The sequence below is a fragment of the Octopus sinensis genome, unplaced genomic scaffold, assembly GCF_006345805.1.
Source record: "Octopus sinensis unplaced genomic scaffold, ASM634580v1 Contig20038, whole genome shotgun sequence".
NCBI lineage: Eukaryota > Metazoa > Mollusca > Cephalopoda > Octopoda > Octopodidae > Octopus > Octopus sinensis.
The window spans coordinates 30001-51981 of record NW_021836835.1 but is presented as its reverse complement, the minus strand read 5'-3'; the positions used below and the strand labels follow the sequence as shown (position 1 = coordinate 51981).

At 37.3% G+C, this 21981-nt stretch overlaps 1 non-coding gene across 1 annotated transcript; it reads right to left on the bottom strand.

Annotated features, from left to right (window-relative positions):
• Window positions 1-5483: 5483 nt before the first annotated feature.
• LOC115232216 lies at window positions 5484-5586 on the bottom strand. The gene has a single exon (XR_003883617.1). It is a non-coding gene; the product is annotated as a U6 spliceosomal RNA (small nuclear RNA).
• Between the last annotated feature and the right edge of the window lie 16395 nt (window positions 5587-21981).

The following is a 21981-nucleotide window of genomic DNA, read 5'->3' as shown; positions in this document are numbered from 1 at the left end:
CACGTATGCAAATATATATGCATACACACACCACTATATATATATATATATATATATACATACACACACACACACACACACACACACATATATATATATGCATACACATTTCTTATATAGGCGTAGGAGTGGCTGTGTAGTAAGTAGCTTGCTTACCAACCGCATTGTTTCGGGTTCAGTCCCTACTGTGTGGCACCTTGGGCAAGTATCTTCTACTATAGCCTCGGGTTGACCAAAGCCTTGTGAGTGGATTTCGTAGGCGGAACTGAAAGAAGCCCGTCGTATAATGTATATATATATATATATATATATATATATATTATATATATGTATATGTGTGTGTGTGTGTGTGTGTTTGTGTGTGTCTGTGTTTGTCCCCGAACATCACTCGACAATCGATGCTTGTGTGTTTACGTCGCCGTAACTTAGCGGTTCTAAACATAAGCTTTTCTCAAAAACGCTAAGAGTAAAAGATATTTTATATGACACATTCTACCAGTGTCCGAAGTTTGAAAGTGTTTAGTTACCAAAATTATTTTTCTAAATCCGTCGGTCAAAAGGTGAAGATCGAAATAATGTAAAACCGCGCTGGCAACGGAGTACGAACGTTGCGTTGACTTATAAAAACGTTTATCGTACTTTATCGTATATTATGGTTGTATTACGAAATATCACGTACCTATAATTAGTTATCATATCGTATATTGTTTAATGAATGTGTTACGTTTAAGAAACAATTTTTAATTGTCTAAATGAAAAATTTCGTGAGAGAGATAAAAGGAATGTTAGTAAACTTTCATTTACCTGTCAAAGAGGATAACAACAAAACCAAATATGCAACGCGCCACCCACGTGGTGAATCTCGCTACTACAAGCAGAAATCCGAGTTCCGCATCTTGTGCGCCAATTTATTTGAGCAAAATAGTAAGAACTACATAATTGATTTATAAGAAGTTAACATTGTGATACGTAGTTTAATAATGATAAGTTTATGGCTTCATCCTTCGCATATGAACTGTCCATGATATTGTATTTACGTGTGCAGAATCAAACATTGCTTCCATAAAAACACTTCGAAATATCTTTCAATAAATGTAAGGTGAAACATATTAGATTTGTTAGATGCACAATAAACAATGCTACACGGAATATAGTTATGTGAAGTTATATTTGATATATTTGTGTACATTCGAAAATACAAATACAGCGCGCTGCAAAAATTGTCTCGAGAGAAGAAACTCTTCTTTTTGACAATATGGGTATAAACACATCAATAGTCCATCAATGGCATTACCGAACCTTTGAACACATGCATTTTCACTTCATCAGCTATGTATACCGTCTGTCATGGCCGCTAAGATCTGGTTGCTCTCAGAATAGAAAAGCAAACGGTACAATTGTTGATTGATGTGCGAATAGTCTAGACCTGGAATAAAGTACAAATTCACTAAACAGCGTTGAATATAACTGTACATGAATGGGTTAAACATGATGGTATATTTAACGCTAGCTGCAAATCTTTGATAAACTACATCCGCCAACATTGTGGAGTAACCTCGAGCCACTAGAAACAACTGTCGGACTTATAAGACTATATCTTTCCCCTCTTTAGTCTTGTAATCTTTATTCTATGTAATCTGAGTAAGTTTGCCTGTTAGTACATACATCTATGTATATTTATACTAGAATGTTAATCATCTGAATATTTGCATTTTCTTATTTAATGTAATATATATATATATATATATTAAATATATATATTATATATATATGTTTGTATAGTGAAACTGTACACCCTTCCCAGTAAAAGTGGTAGTAGCCAGCCATTATAAATACACCAGTAGCCAGTCGAGAGAAGAAGGTCAAGAAGATCGAGAGTGCGTGTAGACTTTGCTTATAGTCGTGTCTGAGCTGATATAGTAATTATACTGATACTGAGAGGACGTTATAACGATCCAAGCATGTGAAGGTTGTAACACTGTACGACAAGAGGTGGCACAGTGCCAGATAGAACAATTCCGTCGTCGTCTTCTGAATCTAACAATGTCTGTGAGAGCGACAACCGTCGTCAAACACAGATACAACAGTGGCAAAATACCGTTTTACAACAGATACATGAAAAATATTTACCTTTATTCGACCCGTTCTCATTCTTTTCACATACATATACATACCTTTATAACATTATATACATGTACATGTCTATACGTACTTTTATGTATAGCATATATATATATGTGTGTGTATATATATATATATATATATATATATATATATATATATATACACATATATATGTATATGTATATATATGTATATGTGTGTATATATATATATATATATATGTATGTATATTATATATATATATATACTATATATATATATAATATAATAGCATCCAGGTTGAGATACTGATCATCTGGTTTAGGTGTATCCTTCGTTGTAGATTGTCTCCTCCTCATGTGATTTCAAGACTTATCTCGATAAAAGATACAGTCTCTCAAGATTTCTTCTCGGTCTTCGTATATATAAATGCCAAAATGAAGGTGTACAGCTACATACTTTAGAAGATCCTTAATTAATATCAGATAAAAAAAATAAACAGATACCCAAATCAGCGAGCAAAGTATACGATACAGTCTTTAGTATATATGGATGTATAAACGCCCACACACACATGTAGTGTGGCGCACGTTCACTCGCTCGTACAAATGCACACAGACATACAAGCACACACACATAGGTGTCCTTCTGAACAGTCGTCCTTTTGTGGATTACAGAGCAGTTTTATACAATACTAGATTGTATAAATACTAGATGCCCATAATAGTACACAATAAAATGCATGATATGTAATTTATTCTTTATATAATACTAATATATATTACATATATAGTGCACATATATGTTACGTATATATTCTACATGTATTATATAAAAGATACTCAGTAGATTACGGTAGGGAATAAAATAGAAATAGAATTAAAAAATTTATTCTTTCTGTGCGGTCAAGTTCCAAATAATCCTCGGTTCAGTGCTGGTCCTTAGCCCGGTAGTTGAGACCCCTGGTGGCAAGTATTCAAACCGAGCTTACTGTTCGAGAACACTCTCCTCCCCGCAACCAGTCTTGGAACCCGCGATAAAGGTCTTAGCCAACGTCTTTTTCTTCTTCCCTCGACTAAACTAATAAAAAATTCTTCACAACTTTCCACTGCGTTGTCACTCAAAAAAGTGAGAAATTGCATTACCTATTTCAGCTTTTTATTTTTTATGAAACATCATAAAAAATTGGTCATAAAAAACTAATTGTATATAAATCAAATATGTCTATTAGCAAATTATATTTTATTGTGCTATATTATATAGCTTATTTCTGAGTCAAAATATCAGCGACCAACCATAAAAGTACAGTTGACTCTGTTTTAACTCTTTCATGCCTTGCATTTACTTATGTTTGTTTGTTTCTTTTTATTTTTCATTCTTTTTCTTATCTCTATTTCTTTCTTTATACCTTTACCCAACCTCTCCTTAACCCTATTTTTCTTTTCGCTTTCCTCTCATCTTTCAGAGCATTCATCTCTGCCTTCTAACTTCTGTTGTTGACAACGTTTGTTCACGAAACGAGGAATTTAGCCTTTGACTCTGTCGTACCCCTGTCGTACCCCTGTCACCTCGAATTAACAGACAAATACCCCCCACTTCATTCCTCATATTCTAACAAAACAGGACGTATTGAATGATGAAGTCAATGATTCGTATTACTTGAAGATAAGTCATCAGTGGAGTGTTATGGATCGCGGGTGCAGCAGCATCAGCTAACCAGCGCTGATGAGAGGACAGATGTAGACCGACGAAGCACCAACTAGACATGATACACTTCGATCAAATGCTTTTTGTCATAGGCCTGATCGTTCAAGTTTGACCCGGGCTAAATGCCATACGAGAGAAATAGGAGAGGAATTCGACCACTGTATCTAACTCGGTTGAACGACTACGTTGATACATCCGTGTCAGCCTTATGCGGGAGTGTATGTGTGAGCATGTGATGGTTGGTGTATATGCTTATGTTTACGCGTCCGTGCATGTGTGGGTGAATGTGTTCAATGATACTTATAACAAACCCCCTTATATAGGGTTGTTATATGTTGATAGGCTCCATGTATATAGGCTTCAAATTTTGGCACAAAGCCAGCAAGTTTTAGGGGGGGGGGTAAGTGAATTATATCGGTCCCAGTGCTAAACTGGTACTTATTTTATCGATCCCGAGAGGATGAAAGGCAAAGTCAACCTCGAGAAAATTTGAACTCAGAACGTAAAGACGGACAAAATGCCACTATGCATTTTACCCGACGTGCTTACGATTCTGCTTGCTCATCTACCTTAAAACATCCCATTGTATATTAAACATGCGATATCCATAGCCTCCACCACTAGACGGATATTCAATCGCAGCCCACAGGGGATTATCACCTCACTAAGTTTCGGATTAATATGGTTTGTGATGTTTGGCTTGGTTCCTAATTAATTTGTCTTCAGCAAATTAAAACTAACAGCAGACTTTTAAACGCGCAAACATTTACGTATATATGCACGTATGGACACATTTACAGATACACAGAAGAACACACACACACACACACACACACACACACATATACACAAGAATACATAGGTGCAAGACCATATATGCACACACTCTGAGATGCATATACACATGTTTACAAATACATAGATGCGCACATATACAAACATACATAGATAATTACGCACAGGTATGTAAATGTATATTTTACATGCATGAATAGTGGTTACTAACGTCGGAGCTTGTTTGGACAGTTCCGTCTATGACAGTCGATGGGATGAGTGTAAGGCAATATGTATCTTCCTGTGTGTAATTGGATGTGATTGGGAACAACGGTTTGGGAAACAGTTGTAAAAGGTGGTTCTGGCATTGTATTGGAGATTGTGTTCCTATAATTTCTGGTCTTAATTTGAGATCGCTTGGTCGTAAAATCTGCATTGTTCATTTCTAACTGTATTTCTGAGCTTTATTTTCATGGATCATAGTCAAGTCACAGAAATCGCTTTCTGTAATTTTGAAACTGCATAAAAAGTCCATTTCTTTATCCTTAATGTAGTCTGAGTATTGTTTAATTAATGTTCTGGTTTTGGCAATGGTGCCTTAATTAGCAGAAATATGTCCAACTTCACCCTTTTTGGAGGAAGTGACAAACACTTAGGTCGATAGATTGACACGATGTATAAATTTCCATCTGGGACTCATAAATGTAAAGAATCCTTCGTAAAAAAGTGGCTCTACTGCCACTGAAAATTGACCAGTAAATTATCTTAAAGAAGATGAGACGGGTGAAGCAATAATTATTATGAACAGATGTTCATTATAAAAACAGGATATCAAAACAACATAACTGATTAAAAAGTATTATAACGAAGAAATGAAAAAACACTCCTGCGCCTATGGGAAAAATACGGAATGCTTCACGGATTTGCTGCTGTCCTTGCGCAGGGGCCATGCTAATCTTCTCTGTAACGTTCCAATTTTAGAATATGTACCGCCGTATTCACTATGATGCAAGCTTCCAATTCAAATTCATAATAATGAGAGTGAATGGCGACAGAAAGTCAAGGGAATCTGCAAAAGCAGTGAGAAACTACGTGAAGTGGAAGCAAACATTATACTCCAGTGACGCAACGTTCTTCATGAGTTCAATGACGTCATTTCCTTACAAGGAAGTTCTCATTTAGAAACATTTGTTAATACAGCCATACATGACAGCGAGCACTCTTTATCTACGCAGCATCAGCCTTGCCCATCATTGATACACAAACTTACAAAATATGAAAAATGTCATTTCTGCTCAATTCCCTGGCTTCAATATTTCAATTTAATTACTTGCTCGGACAGCAAAAGGCGAATCAAATCAGGCACCAACGAAGACACAGAACACATTCCAAGAGTTTTTTTTCCTCTAATTCAATACGTCATGTTTCATTTTATTCATTATTTATCCGTCCTAGGTGGTGAGCTGGCAGAATCGTTAGCCGCCGGGCAAAATGCTTAGTCAGATTTCGTCCGTTTTTACGTTCTGAGTTCAATTTCTACCGAGATCGACTTTGCCTTTCATCTCTTCGATGTCGATAAAATAAGTACCCTTTGAACACTGGGGTCGAGATAATCGACTTTCCCCCGCCCTCAGAATTGATGGCTTCGTGTCAAAATTTGAAACTATTTTTGATCTTTCCCATTCTGGAGCCATTTCTTTAAGATTCAGGAAAATTTCATATTAGCAACAAACTGACTTCTTAAAAGTACTTGAACATTAAGAGCGTCTGAACACTACAACTGTAGCTGGAGGGTTTATAATATTAATTCTATGCAAATTTCATTGAAAGCTATATATTATTCAGTCATTCAATAACCTTTACTACTACTTTCCTATTTTCTCTCGTTTCAACCAATTTAGAGGTTGGCTCTACTTTCTGCATCTTCCTTTTCACATGACACTGATTCAGACTGCAGCCATAAGCAAGAGGAATTACTATTTCTATAAACACCATCAAAGACGGTTGTGGAACCAGAATCACCATTCTGCTTCATCCTTTTATCATTCGTTTTCACTTTTCTGTTTCAGAATTTAGTTTGCGTTTTATTATTGTTCTGTGACAATGAATATTCAACAAATTCTAAACGGAATTCAAGCTATGAGACATCTTCACTTGGGCCGTGTGCGTCACTCTCGTCCACCTTTCAGTCGATTTGCTGGAAGTTAAAGCTTCCCTATTCACCCTTATTTTCTATTTCGAGTGAAACTTGTATAACGATGAAGGTATTGATGATGATGATGATGAGGATGATGATGGTGGTGGTGGTGGTGGTGGAGAGGATTTCTTCGGCAGTATATATGCATGGACTGACATGCTAAAAACGGTAACCAAATCTTTGTTCAGTTCCACCATACCGTCTTATTGAAGAGAAGAACACATTAATATTGTCGATGCAGATTCAGTCTAAAAATACGGTCGGTCAAAGTTGGTCTGCTTCATCGGGATTCGCCTCGAAACCAATACTAACAAGAGCAACTTCAACAACATTGATTTGTCTTTGACAACCATGTATCGAAAGACCACCAAATATTATCGGTATATATAGAAACAAGTTATGAGGCATGAAATAACTAAGAGCTGGCTTCTCAGAATAGCGTAAATCCAGAAACGTATTTTCTTAATATTCTACTCTGAAATTGTTTTACACTTTCGCCAACACTTGGCCATCTTCATCGTCATCAATATATATTAATATATTATATTGTCATCGATATAATCTCTCTCCCTCTGTCTGTCTCTGTCTGTCTCTGTCTGTCTGTCTGTCTGTCTGTCTGGCTCTCTCTCTCTCTCTCTCTCTCTCTCTCTCTATCTATCTATCTATCTATCTATATATCTATCTATCTATCTATCTATCTATATCTGTCCGTTTCTCTCTATTTCCCTCTGCCCCCCTCTCTGTCTCTCTCGCTTTCTTTCTCTCCGTTGCCATAAATTAATATCAGAAAATATTTCAGTACCTTGCTTCTATCTCCAAATATTTGGAGAAAAATACACTTATATAATTCCAATCAATATCTCAGAATGAGTAATCGAATTATAATTTTATCATCGTCACACGCCATTTTTTTTGTGAAATAATGTAGTGTAACTATCGCAATGAGATAAAACAGTTATCAGCATTTAACCTTAGTTCCAATATTATTTTATTGTTGTTGTTGTGTCTAATGTCTAACTGAACTTCCCAGTGTTGTCTTAAACATCTGGAATTTGATAAAATGTCTTCCTTGTATGGGCTGATCCCGCCTCCATTCTTGATAATTATTTGGCATTATCACGAATTGCTTTCACACATATGACAATTATTTTCACAGTTTCGGAGCTGTCGTTCCATATTGATTGCTATGTTGTTTGTGCTTGTGCGTTGGTAACACGTGCGAATTAAGTATGTGATACTTTTTTTTACCAAGTGGTGAGATAAACGTAAATTTGTTAAAAGTCATGCTTTAGCGTTTCTGAGATGGTGGGAGGAATATATTTCTAGGTGTTGTTGAAGTGGATACAAGCGGAACAAGACGTTTTTTTTTTACCATATAGATAGGTGAAATAGTATAGATAAATAAAATGTCAATAAAACTGAGTAGTATGAGTTGTTGCAGTGCAGTGAACAAATGTAAAGACTGTGGGTTCGAGTTGGCAATTTGGCAGCAGAGAAAATGACTAATTACTATACAAATTCACGCAGAATATCCAAAAGTATTAGAATTAATTGCATCTATTGTATTTGGGGTGGCTGCTGCTGATGGTGGTGTCGATGTTGTGGTGCTAGCAGTATTGAGAACTTCTTTCATCCGGCATTTGTTGAGATTAGAAAGATTGGAGATGATTAACGTTTCCACAGTAGAAGAATCCAAGCCTTCCCTCCGATACCGCCAACTGCAGTTTCTGGCCTCCAAGGATCACTATTAAGATGTCCACTGCCTTAATGGTGTCTATTCCATGCCGTACGGCGCCTCACTTCGTTCTTAGAGGGTTCCAATAAATTATTAGTGTTTCTATGAGAGAATCTTGCTCGATCTTCGTTTGACCGTTTCCTGTTTCTGGAGGAAGGGACGCGATATGATTGGCTAACCACGATCCTGCTTGCAAACTCAAATTGGCTGAATCGTAGAGAAAGTGAAAGGGTGCGAGAGGGAGGAGGAAGAGAGAGAAGCGGGAGAGAGGGAGTAGGAAGCTGAGGGAAAGAGAGGGAGGATAAGGGAGAGTAAGGGAGGTGGAAGGGAAGAGAGGGAGTTTGAAGAAAGAGGGAAATTGAATAGAGAGAGAGAGAGAGAGGAAGGAGAGAGCGGGAGAAGCAAGACGGAGGGAAGATGAACAGAGAGAGGAGGGGATGCAGGAGATACTGAAGGGTGAGAAAGAGAGAGAGGGGAGCACATAAGAGGATATTAGAGCGAAACGATTTCCAATTGGCCGCCTCTGCCGCCGCCGCCGCCGCCCCGGCAGCCCCGATTCCTTCTCGAAAGCATGAAGCTGACGTGACATTCCTAAGATTATAAGAAACCTGATACACTTCAGCTTGTGGCAGCCGTGATTAATTTCCAATGGAAACACTTTTGACCCGATTAGAAGAATCCGTTTAATTCTCATAATGCAACGTATTTGCTTTCCTTGTGTATTGGACTGTTTGGGACGTCAAACTAGAATCTAACCTTTTAAAGAATTCCTTTGTTACTCTGGACGGCGTTTGTTTGGACTCTGGCTAGCTTTTGCTTTAGATTCACAACCATCTTGTTTCCCCGCACCCACCTTATTTCTAGTTGGTGCATAATTATTGCGACTTGTTTTTTTTTTTCAATAATATTCAGGAGTGGCTGTATGGTAAGTGGCTTGCTAACCAGCCACATGGTTCCGGGTTCAGTCCCACTGCGTGGCATCTTGGGCAAGTGTCTTCTACTAAAGCCTCAGGCCGACCAAATCCTTATGAGTGGATTTGGTAGACGGAAACTGAAAGAAGCCTGTCGTATATATGTATATATATATATATTATATATATATGTGTGTGTGTGTGTGTGTGTGTGTGTGTGTGTGTGTGTATGTGTTTGTGTGTCTGTGTTTGTCCCCCTAGCATTGCTTGACAACCGATGCTGTTGTGTTTACGTCCCCGTCACTTAGCGGTTCAGCAAAAGAAACCGATAGAATAAGTACTGGGCTTACAAAGAATAAGTCCCGGAGTCAATTTGCTCGACTAAAAGGCGGTGCTCCAGCATGGCCGCAGTCAAATGACTGAAACAAGTAAAAGAGTAAAGAGTAAAAGGGAGTAATATTCAACAAAAACGATAATATGTAACAAAAACATCTTTAAATGATTATTCCGGAGCATATTCACCATCTACTTCAATTACTATTTCCCATTTGCTTGGCAGACAGTCAGACCGTCATTTAAAGATGTGTTTATTAAATATTGTTATTGTTTTTTTCTTGAATAAAATTTGTTGAAAACAAAAAAAAAAGCCGCAATAATTATGCACCAACCCAATATTTCTTCAAATATTTCCTCCCTTTCAATCTTTTCGTTTCCTTGTTTCAGTCATCTGACTGCGGCCATGTTGGGGCACCGCATTGAAGGGTTTTAGACGAACAAATCGCCCCCCACCCCCACGCCATTGACTAATTTTAAAAATTGCTCTGTTACCGAGCTACTAAGTTACAAGAACATAAACACACAAACACCGGTTGTCAAGCGACGGTGGGGGGACAAACAGGCGCATAGACGCACACACACATATATATCTCTATATACGAGAGGCTTCTTTCAGTTTCCGCTTATCAAATCCGCTCACAATGCTTTCATCAGCTCGAGGTTATAGAAGAAACTTCCCCCAAGGTGGCACTCAGTAGAACTGAACATGGAACCACATGATTTAGAAGCAAACTTCTTACCACACAGCCACGCCTTCTCCTATCGAGATAATGTAATTCTTTACTGCAGATTCCTGCTGCTAGTAATTTAGCATTTCTTCTCCTTTCCCAGCCTGATATGAAAATAGCCCCTCATTTGGTTTTAGCCTTCGATTATTATTACTTTCGAATTCAATTCTGTGTTTAGCATTAGCTATGGCACTTAAACTCCTGAAATTCCTTTAATTACTAGTTACGCTTGATTGCTTTACTTTTAGTGATTACCAAAAATCAAAAAAAATCTAATGCACTTTTCGACAATCACTCCCAGATTTCATACACACACACACATGAACACACACATGAACACACCCGAACATACACGCATACACACACACACACATTATCTCCTTTACTTTTTCCCACCTTCATTCTTTACAAATTAAATTCGTCAACGTATCACTGCAATTATTTCTAACGTTTACCATTTTAGACGAGCTAAATACACTAAATACACGTCCAGTTTTTAAGTCTTTCTATGTTTTTCATGGATTATTATTATTATTATTATTATTATTATTATTATTATTATTAGTAGTAGTAGTATTATTACTACCACTACTACTAGTTGTAGTTGTAGTATCACCATCAGTCTCATTATTACTACTACTACTACTTCGTAATTACTATTACGTTACTTAAGATAATGACTATTTTCGCAATGTCTTCGGCTCACATTTTTTTTTCCTTTTTCCTTTATTTTACTTTCACATATCAAACGATTCCTTGCAAACCAATTAGTTTAATGTTTCATTCAGTTAAGCGTTTGGCTTTTTCTCACATACACTGAGCATTTTTTTCTTTTTAAGAAGAGAAAAAAAAGATGTGTACATTGCTTTATTCTGACAGAAGTCGTGTTGTACTGGTGGCCGATTGGTCAAAGCGATTACTAATCCTTTTATGGCAAAGAATTAATACCGTCACCAGTACAACGAACAGAATGTCCTGCGATAATCATTTTAGTTCGTCGGCCTCCAAGAACAAGTTCCGTCGACATCAGCTTCGTCTTGCATCGTTTAGGGACCGATGATAACATTTTTAAGTATCCGGGACAGTGTGGTAAGGAGACCGATTCACAGACACATTGTTTCCGATTCCATCCTGCTGAAGGACAAACGTTTTTCACTATGGTACCAAGTTAACCATGCCTTGTGAGTGAATGTGTAAGGCAAACACCATAAGCAGCCCGTCCTATGCATGTGCGTGATTGTGTTATCTGGCAACCAGTGTTGATTTCTTTACGACACTAACTCACTGGATCGGTGGAAGGGAACGTCAGAATAAGTACCAAGGTTAATTAAGTACTTGGAAAGATTAGTCCAGCTAAACCCTTCAAGATGGAGCCCCAGCAAAACCACAATCCAATGACTGAGACAAGTGATTATATATAATTAATATATATATAGTTATCTAGCTGCCCACTATATAAATTTTCCAATCAAACGGACAATGAACATTTTTATCTCTATTTCGTTTGCCCACATTATAAAGAAGGTAGATATGCAGACAGAGAGGTTGATTTCATTCTTAAGAACATGATAGTAGTAAATTTACTCTCTGACTGTAGATTTTTTCCCTTTGTTATTTAGATCTGTCATTGGGGAGGGGGATTTTATTTTGGGTTGGATGGAGACAAAGAACTTTTCTATTTATAGATATCGGAAGGGGTAGAACAAATGTCAAAACGAATAAACCTATTCCTATTCTGAGGAACTCAGCCCAGATATATTTGAATGCAGTATAGCAAAAAGCTAGTATGTTGAGGTTAGAGAGGTAGGGTAAAATAGACTATTAGTGTTCCAGAGGTTTTAATGTCTACTACCATTTGACATCCAGATTCTATATTAAGAAATTTAAGTAAATATTCTTTAGACAATTTCAAAAATCTGAATATGTATCAACCAAATCATCTTCTGCTGTCTACGATAAGAGCATGTTGGTTAGGGATGGTCATCGATGGAAATAACGTTGGCCATAGATTTGTTTAATCAGGTCTGATCTGGGACTAAACAATAACAACGTTATTACCAAGAACGGCTGTTACTGCTATAACTCACAAAATGAAGGAGCGTAAACATGGTCCCTGTTGGAAATAACGACCAAATTTCAACCGAAACCAGGAATTTTCAACAATCTTTTTTTATCTATAGGTCCCTTTGATTACTATTTTATTCTGGTGGACTCCATAACCATTCGATGTCTAAAAACTAGTTTTATAGAAACTGATTTCAAAATTCCTATTTCGTTTTGAACACATTAACTTGTGAAGGTTCAACTATGTAAAATGTTAGAGAAAGAATTCTAGCTGTTTCTTGCTATACATACCAATACATACATCTAAAGCAAAATTTTTTTCAGGGGCCCTTAAAATATTGCGTGTCCCCAATTTACTACCATGCTGCGTGGACCCTCAAAAATCTTATATGTACCCTCAGGAGCCAAATGAACCCCAGTTGAGAACCATTGATCTACATCCAGGGTCTTCAAAGCGGAAGAATCCAATGGATAATATATATGGACATATACATTGGTCGGATTGTCAATGCGTGGAAACTCTTTGGTTGTGGGCTGATGTCAGTCCTAAATGATTAAACCTATGTTCAATATGTTTTTTCCGGCTACGACCATCCCATCAAAATTCTTATGCGCACGGGACCCAGAAACACGTTGGCCTGTATGTCCTTTTCTTTCTAAAATCGTTTGTAGTTTAAGGGAAATTTATCTGTCAGGCGGCGAGCTGGCAGAACCGTTAGCACGCCGGGCGAAATGCTTAGCGGTATTTCGTCTGCTGCTACGTTCTGTGTTCAAATTCCGCCGAGGTCGACTTTGCCTTTCATCCTTTCGGGGTCGGTTAAATAAGTACCAGTTACGCACTGGGGTCGATATAATCGACTTAATCCGTTTGTCTGTCCTTGTTTGTCCTCTCTGTGTTTAGCCCCTTCTGGGTAGCAAATTAATAGAAATAGATATTTCGTCTGCCGTTACGTTCTGAGTTCAAATTCCGCCGAGGTCGACTTTGCCTTTCATCCTTTCGGGGTCGCGTCACTGGGGTCGATGTAATCAACTTAATCCCTTTGTCTGTCCTTGTTTGTCCCCTCTACGTTTAGTCATTTCTATTGGTGGAGCAACAGACTATGGGCTCTTTAACATATAACACTTGCAATAAATTGTATCAACCGCCAGGAGAGAGAGAGAGAGGGAAATGCGAACTCGATCCAATAAACAACCTGATAAATTCGTGGTTGTTTATGAAAACAAAGTACTTCCTTTCGTTTCGACTTTATAAACGACTGAAATGATCGATCAATCAATCTAGATCGAGAGTAAATGAGATTTCAACGAGACAAGTCAAAAAGCTAGCGTTATCTTGCTTTTCATTATCGGCATCGGCATCATCACCACAAGCATCATCGTCATCATCATCATCATCATCATCAGCATTGTCATCACCACTACCATCGCCACCATCATCATCATCGTCGTTGTCGTCGTCGTCATCTTCTTTTTCTTGTTGTTGTTCTTTATCATCATCACCATTATCATCATCATCACCACTACCATCGCCACCATCACCATCATAATCGTCATCATCATCATCATCATCATCATCGTCATCATCATCAGCATCACCACAATCATCATCATCATCATCATCATCATCAACCTCATCGTTCTGCTCTAATCTTTCTCTCCTGTTGTGGGGAGAATGAATTTGTCTTGATGATATCGAATAATCTCACTTTCACTTTCGGTACATTGTCAACAGCAACAACAAGAACAACAATAACAACAACGATAACAACAAACAGAACAGTTTCTATCAGGAATGACATCATCATCATCATTATCAAGATAATAATCATCGTCATCGTCATCATGAGCATCATCGTCAACCTCCCCTCCTCCTCTCTTCTCCCTCCTCCCTCCTCCCTCCTCCCCTCCATTCTCCTCCTCCATTCTCCCTTCTCCCTTCTCCCTCCTCCCTCCTCCTCTTCGTCATCATCATCATCATCATCATCATCATCATCATCATCAACATCAACATCAACATCATCATCATCATCAACAACAACAACCACAACAACAGCATCAATAGCAGCAACTTCCACGAGAAACAATATCCTCATGAGGTAACAGCAAGAACCACAAGAGAACCACATTGTTGCCAAAATGGTGGTACTTACCAAAAAAGAAAAGAAAAAAAAAGAAAAAAAAGAGAATTGGAATAGGAGAGAGGATCCAGCTATTGTTGCTGCACCGTGTTCCAATTCGGTGGTGCTTATTTGTAAATTTCAGTAAAAGACAGATTCATGAGATCAGAGACTTTTGGGCGACAATTTGAGAAGATATCTGACATAAATATCACATTTCCCCCGATGGAGACTCGTAAAGAGAGGGCGGGGGAGGGGTGGGCAAAGATGACGGAGAAGAAGAAGAAGAAGAAGAAGAAGAAGAAGAAGAAGAAGAAGAATAAGAAGAATAAGAAGGAGAAGATGAAGAAGAAGAAGAAGAAGAAGAAGAAGAGGCGGTGAAGAAGAAGATGACGATGATGATGAAGAAGAAGAAGGGGAGGAAGAGGAAGAGGAAGAAGAAGAAGAAGATGATGATGATGATGAAGAAGAAGAGGAGGGAGAAGGAAAAGAAGAAGAGAGAAAGAGAGAAAGAAGAAGCGGGGAGAAAGAGGCAGAAGAGGGACAAAGGAGGAACAAGAGGAGGAAGAGAGGGAGCTGACGAAGGATGGAGAATAGGAATAAGAAAAGAAGAGGAGGAGAAAGAAGAAGAAAGGAGGAGGAGCAGAAGGAAGTACAGGCGGAAGAAGAAGCAAAAGATGATGATGATGAAGAAGAAGAAGAAGAAGGAGGAGGAGGAGGAGGAGGTGGAGGAGAAGAAGGAGGAGGAGAAGAAGATGAAGAAGAAAAAGAAGGGGAGTAGAAGGAGAAAGGAAAGGAGGAGAAGAAAGAAAGAGAAGAGCGGAAGAAAAGGAAGAGGAACACAACCACCACAAACAACAACAATAGCAACAACAAGAGCTAATTCATAAACTAATAAAACACATGAAAAACATATTGTGTTTTTTCTTGGCAATAAAGGAAAATAAGTCTATTAAAAGAGAGGAAATGGTTTGTGTGATGGAAATGGCTTGGGTGAAGGAATATAAACAAAAGAAAGAAAGAAAGAGACGAGGAAGGAAAGCGGGCGAAAGAAAACAAAGCGGGGCAAAAGACAATTGAATAAAACATCAACAAAAACAAAAAAAAAACCCAGAAAAGTAATAATTAATCAAATGAAATGAAATATATAAAAAAAAGATAATATAATCAAATATGACGAAGAATCTCATATTTGAACATTGATATTGTGTTACTGGATTATTAAAAACGACAAAATAACACTCCTCGTACCACACTATTCCTACTTCTCCTGTAGTAGTAGTAGTAGTAGTAGTAGTAGCAGTGGTGGTGGTGGTGGTGGTGGTGGTGGTGTCTGAAAATGAAGTTAATATCGTCGTAGTATATATAGCGGTGCATTTAACGTGTCGCTTCCAATCGCCATATTTGAGCGCCAATAAATGCAGAGGGAAGAATTTGTTTCACCGTTTGTAATTATTGAAAATCAGCTTTTATAATACGAATCCTTTTATGGTATGTATCCTCAAAAGTACCATCACTAACACACTGCTACCCTACCTAACTACTTACTTACCTACCTACATACATACATACATACACACATACATACATACGTACACACATACACGCACACATACATACATACATACATATGTACGTAAATGCATACATACATACATACATACATACATACGTACGTACACACACACATACATACATACACACATACATACATACATACACACATACATACATACACACACACATACATACATACATACATACATACATACATACACACATACATACATACATACACAGACCACACACCACATACATACATACACACATACATACATACGTACACACATACACACACACATACATACTACACACATACATACTACATACACACATACATAAATACATACACAACACATAAATACATACATACATACACACATACATACATACACACATACATACACACATACATACACACCTAATACACACATACACACTGCATACATACATACACAATACATACATACATACAACACAACATACACACATACATACACATATAATACACACATACACACATGCATACATACATACATACATACATACATACATACATACATACATACATACATACATACACACACATACATACATACATACATACATACATACATACACACATACATACATACACACATACATACATACATACATACATACATACATACATACATACATACATACATGCATAAATAATTAAAGATATACATATATGCATGCATGCATTCTTAGATACATACACAAACAACACACACGCATTTATGAATATATATATACTTTATTTAAAGCAGCAGAAAATTCAACAAAACCTGTTACTCTGAACGTGAAACTCAGAGTAACAGATTTTGTTGAATTTTCTGCTGCTTTAAATAAGCATATTACTCTACCACTGGTATTTGAGTACTCTTTTTTCCACCTTGTTTCACATTTATGTGTTTACTCCGGCTATATATATATATATATATATATATATATATATATATATATATATATAATATAGTGTACTTGCCTGCTGACATCTGAGATTATGGATGTTAATGTACATTTGGAGTTGTATATCCTGTGGTGGTCGTGTGATAAGGCGCGTATGTGTCTGTGGGTCCGCGAAGGTGTGAGTGTGCCTGTGTGAGCGTGGGCGTACCTGAGTGCATATGCTCCTCTATGGTGGCAGTGGTGATATGATCTCTGTATGTGTCGCATTGTGTCCGAGGAATATACAACCGTGTGTGTAGGTGTGTTTGTGTATGCGTGTATAGCTGTGTGTGCGTGTGTGATTGACTGACATACATACATGTGGTGTGTGCTGCCGTGGACCCACGAGTATGATTAATAACGTGTGCGTCTGTATGTCTTTGCATTGATTTAAACGTATGAATGTGCGCGTCTGTTTGCCTGTGCGTCTGTCTAACTATTGGAATCTTTCAATACAGCGAAACCAAGATGTAAATCTCCCACCTTAAAACCTTATTATCTCACCTGAGGTGTCATCTATGCACCGTGCGTTGCGTCTGATGTTATTGTGTCATTCCATGGCCACAAGGGCGCACGTACGTACGTACATACATACACACATACAAGTAAGTTCGATGTAGCAGTGGCAAAGGGATATTTTCTAAAAGGGGGTTTCCAACATGTTTGTTATGAATTGCAGGTGTTTTGTGGTGATAATATGAGACATAAGAAGAAAGTGTTTTCCATCTGAAATTGATTGCTTTACGCTTTTAGATACTATATATAATTTGAAAGAGACTATCGTGGCTTCGGTTTTGATTATGAAAAGTGTAAGAACACTGCTGGCAACTGAAGCTGCTGAGGCTCATACTCAAACCAATATATGATAGATGAGTTGTTTGTTTTACGTAGCCATGTATACAGTGTGAGGAATTTTATACACACCGTAGCGTGGACAATTATTTGAATTAATGCAGTTGGAATTGTTTAAGAATAGCCAAGTTTATTGGATTAGTTTGCAAGTAGCAACATTTTGCACAATGTTATATGTTGTTATATATTTCTACTCAATTTTTATCGAATAATTTATGGCATTTATTGAAGAAAATATTTATTCAACAAAATGAGGAATATTTATGTGTCTGTTTTGAGTTTAGATATTACGTGTATGAAGCGAGACTCTTTTGGTCTTTCTCTTGTTTTGTTTTCGGTTATTTGTCATTCTTCATATGTTGCATTTCCTCTTGAAATCTAATTTGGATGAGAGTAACATTCCAGTAAGACATTGAAAATTCCTTGGTTTGCTGCAAGGTCACGTTGCCGCAGGAAAACATTTCAGTTGAATCATATATACATATTTATATACATGCAGACCCAAAACATCCCCATCACAAACCAGTATATATATATATACATATACGTATGCAAACATATCTATCTATCTATCTATCTATCTATCTATCTATCTATCTATCTATCTATCTATCTATCTATCTATCTATCTATCTATCTATCTATCTATCTATCTATCTATCTATCTATATATAACGGGAAGCTTTATGAAAATAAACAAAAGACGAAGGCAGGTGGAATACAAACAAACAATTGTATTAGTATGGCGCTCAGGAATATAAATAAAACAAGTCTTTTACGTTTCGAGCCTACGCTCTTTAACAGAAAGATACACAGAAAAGAATCACAGAAAGAAACATATATACATATATACATACTATATATATATATATATATATATATATGCGTGTGTGTGTGTGTATGTATACAAACGTATATGTGTATGTATATACATATATAAATGTACCTGGTGGTACTCAAAAGTAATCGGAAATGTTTTCTGTGGGACAAGCTTATTGTAGTTCAGGCTTCTGCTGTTAAAAGCCAATTGATGTGACCGTCAGGCATCAGTCTGCCGCCCGTCGTCGGCCTGTACAGGCGTCGTACTATCACGTGGTTTGTATTTGTTTCGCCGTTGATTTTATGCGACGACTGAAACGGCTTGGTGAAAAGTCGGCTGAAACAGTTGCCATCCTTCAAACAACTTAATAAGGACGCCGCCATGGGCAAAATAGATGTTTACGTGTGGTTTTCACGCTCTAGGAATGGTCAATTGTCGCTTGAAGACCAACCTCATACAGAGCTCTCCTCCACCTCCCGAACGAATGAAAACATCACGAAAATCGTGAACTCATATTGGAGGACGATCGCCAAACAATTGACAAGCTTGTTGATATAACTGGTGTGTCCTGGAGATCCTGCGAACGAATTTTGCGCGAGGAATTGCGAATGGAACGAGTTGCAGCAAAATTTGAACCTCGCTTGCTCAAGAAAGGTAAAAAGCAGTTACAACTTTTGATCCTTCAACTGAAAGAACAGTTGGAAGTCGATCCGGACTTTTATTCAAAGGTTTTCACTGGTGACGAAAGCTGGTGCCAAGGCTACGACCCGTAAACGAAGCAGCAATCAAGCCAATAGAAGAGTTCAATGTAACAACGCTCACCCCAAAAAAAAAAAAAAAAAGTGGCTGTGTGGTAAGTAGCTTGCTAACCAACCACATGGTTCCAGGTTCAGTCCCACTGCGGGCATTCTTGGGCAAATGTCTTCTGCTATAGCTCGGGTCGACCAATGCCTTGTGAGTGGATTGGTAGACGGAAACTGAAAGAAGCCTGTCGTATATATGTATATATATATATATATATATATATATATATGTGTGTGGGTGTGTGTGTGTGTGCGTGTTTGTGCGTCGTGGTGTTTGTCCATCTCAACATCGCTTGACAACCGATGCTGGTGTCTTTACGTCGCCGTCACTTAGCGGTTCGGCAAAAGAGACCGATAGAATAAGTACTGAGCTTACAAAGATTAAGTCGCGGGGTTGATTTGCTCGACTAAAGGCGGTGCTCCAGCATGGCCGCAGTCAAATGACTGAAACAAGTAAAAGAGTGCTGTTCAATATCAAGATGATGCTGATTTGTTTCGTCGAAGCGAAAGGAATTGTCCGCACAGAAATTGTTCCTGTCGGTCAAACTGTTAACCAGACAACTTACTTGACAGTTCTGAAGCATTTGCGGGACGCAGTGAGACGAAAACATCCCGATCAGAAGCAAAGTGTGTGGAGAATGGTAGTTTCATCACGAGAATGGACCTGCGCACACCGCCTTTCGTGTGAGACAGTTTTTGACTAAAAGTGGCATGAAGCCGCTTACCTACCACCCCCTGCAACATTTTTTGTTCCCTTGAATGAAAACAGTCCTTAAAAGAAAACGTTTTGCAGATGAGGAGTTGGTGAAGAAAAAAAATGAAGTCGGCGTTGAAAGGTTTCTCTTCAGAAGAGGTGTGGGACTGTTTCGAACGAAGGAAAACGCGCCCGGACAATACTTTGAAGGAGATAAAAACTTATAAAACTAAGTGAATGAAATAATATTGCAAAACTCCGGTTTTATTAGTAACCCCTCGTATGTACACACAAACATATATATATATATATATATATATATATATATATATATGATAGGCTCCGATTTTCAATACTGCCCAGAGTCATTCGATTCCAGTCAACTTCTAGCAATCATTCTATGTATGTGTGTGTGTGTGGGGGGGGTATGGTGTGTGTGTGTGTGTGTGCGTGTCTGCGTGCGTGCGTGTACATCGGGCTTCTTTTAGAGCCTAACTGCTAAATCCATCCAGAAGGTTTTGGTGAGCCCCAGATTATAGTAGAAAGCACTTGCCCAAGGTGCCAGGCATTGGGAGCGAAACCGAAACCAAGTGGTTGAGAAGAAAGCTTATTGCCACACACAGTATATATGCATATGTGCGTGTCATTGTACTTTAAAGTAGCAAATTGTTGAGGCTGAACATAACATGTAGGATATTTGTGTTTGCCAGTTTTTCGCTTCATGTCGGCAAATGTAATAATATATAAGAAGAACGGGACACAAAGTTCAGAAATATTCACTTTCCCGTCCATTTCATTACATATTTCTCTCACTTTCAGTGACCCCCCCCCCACTACTCTCAATTCCTCTGTCAGTCAAATGCACACAGACATGCCATATACACATACAGATGCTTGTATATAGATACATGAAAGCATATATATATATACATATATATACACAATCACAAAGGCAACAAGTGTTCAATACAGGCGTGCATTAGAAGTTTTTACGATTTTCTTTGTGTAATTCACGTTTATTGGGCCATTTATTTCGATCTTATTGGTAAGAATTCATCAAGCACGCACATTCACACACATACACACACACATATATATGTATGTCTGCATATATATACATGTATATATATATATATATATATATATATATAGATAATATATAATATATATATATTATATATGTATATATACATATATATATATGTATATATATATATATATATATATATATATATATATATATATATATTTTATATGAATATATATATATTATATTTATATATGAATATATAATATATATATATATATATATATATAATATTTTTTATATATATAATATATATATATATATATATATGTACACAGTAGCATGTATACATGTATGTATGTATACATGTATGTACACACACACACCACACATCTATATATATATATATATATATATATATATATATGCATAGATGTATGTGTATATATATATATGGAGAGAGAAAGAGAATGAGAGAGAGAAGAGAGGAGAGACAACGAAAGTCGAAAACTAAATGAAAGAAAAATACAAAGCAAGAGAAGCGATAAGGCAATGGAGAAGAGACTGAAAGCCATGGT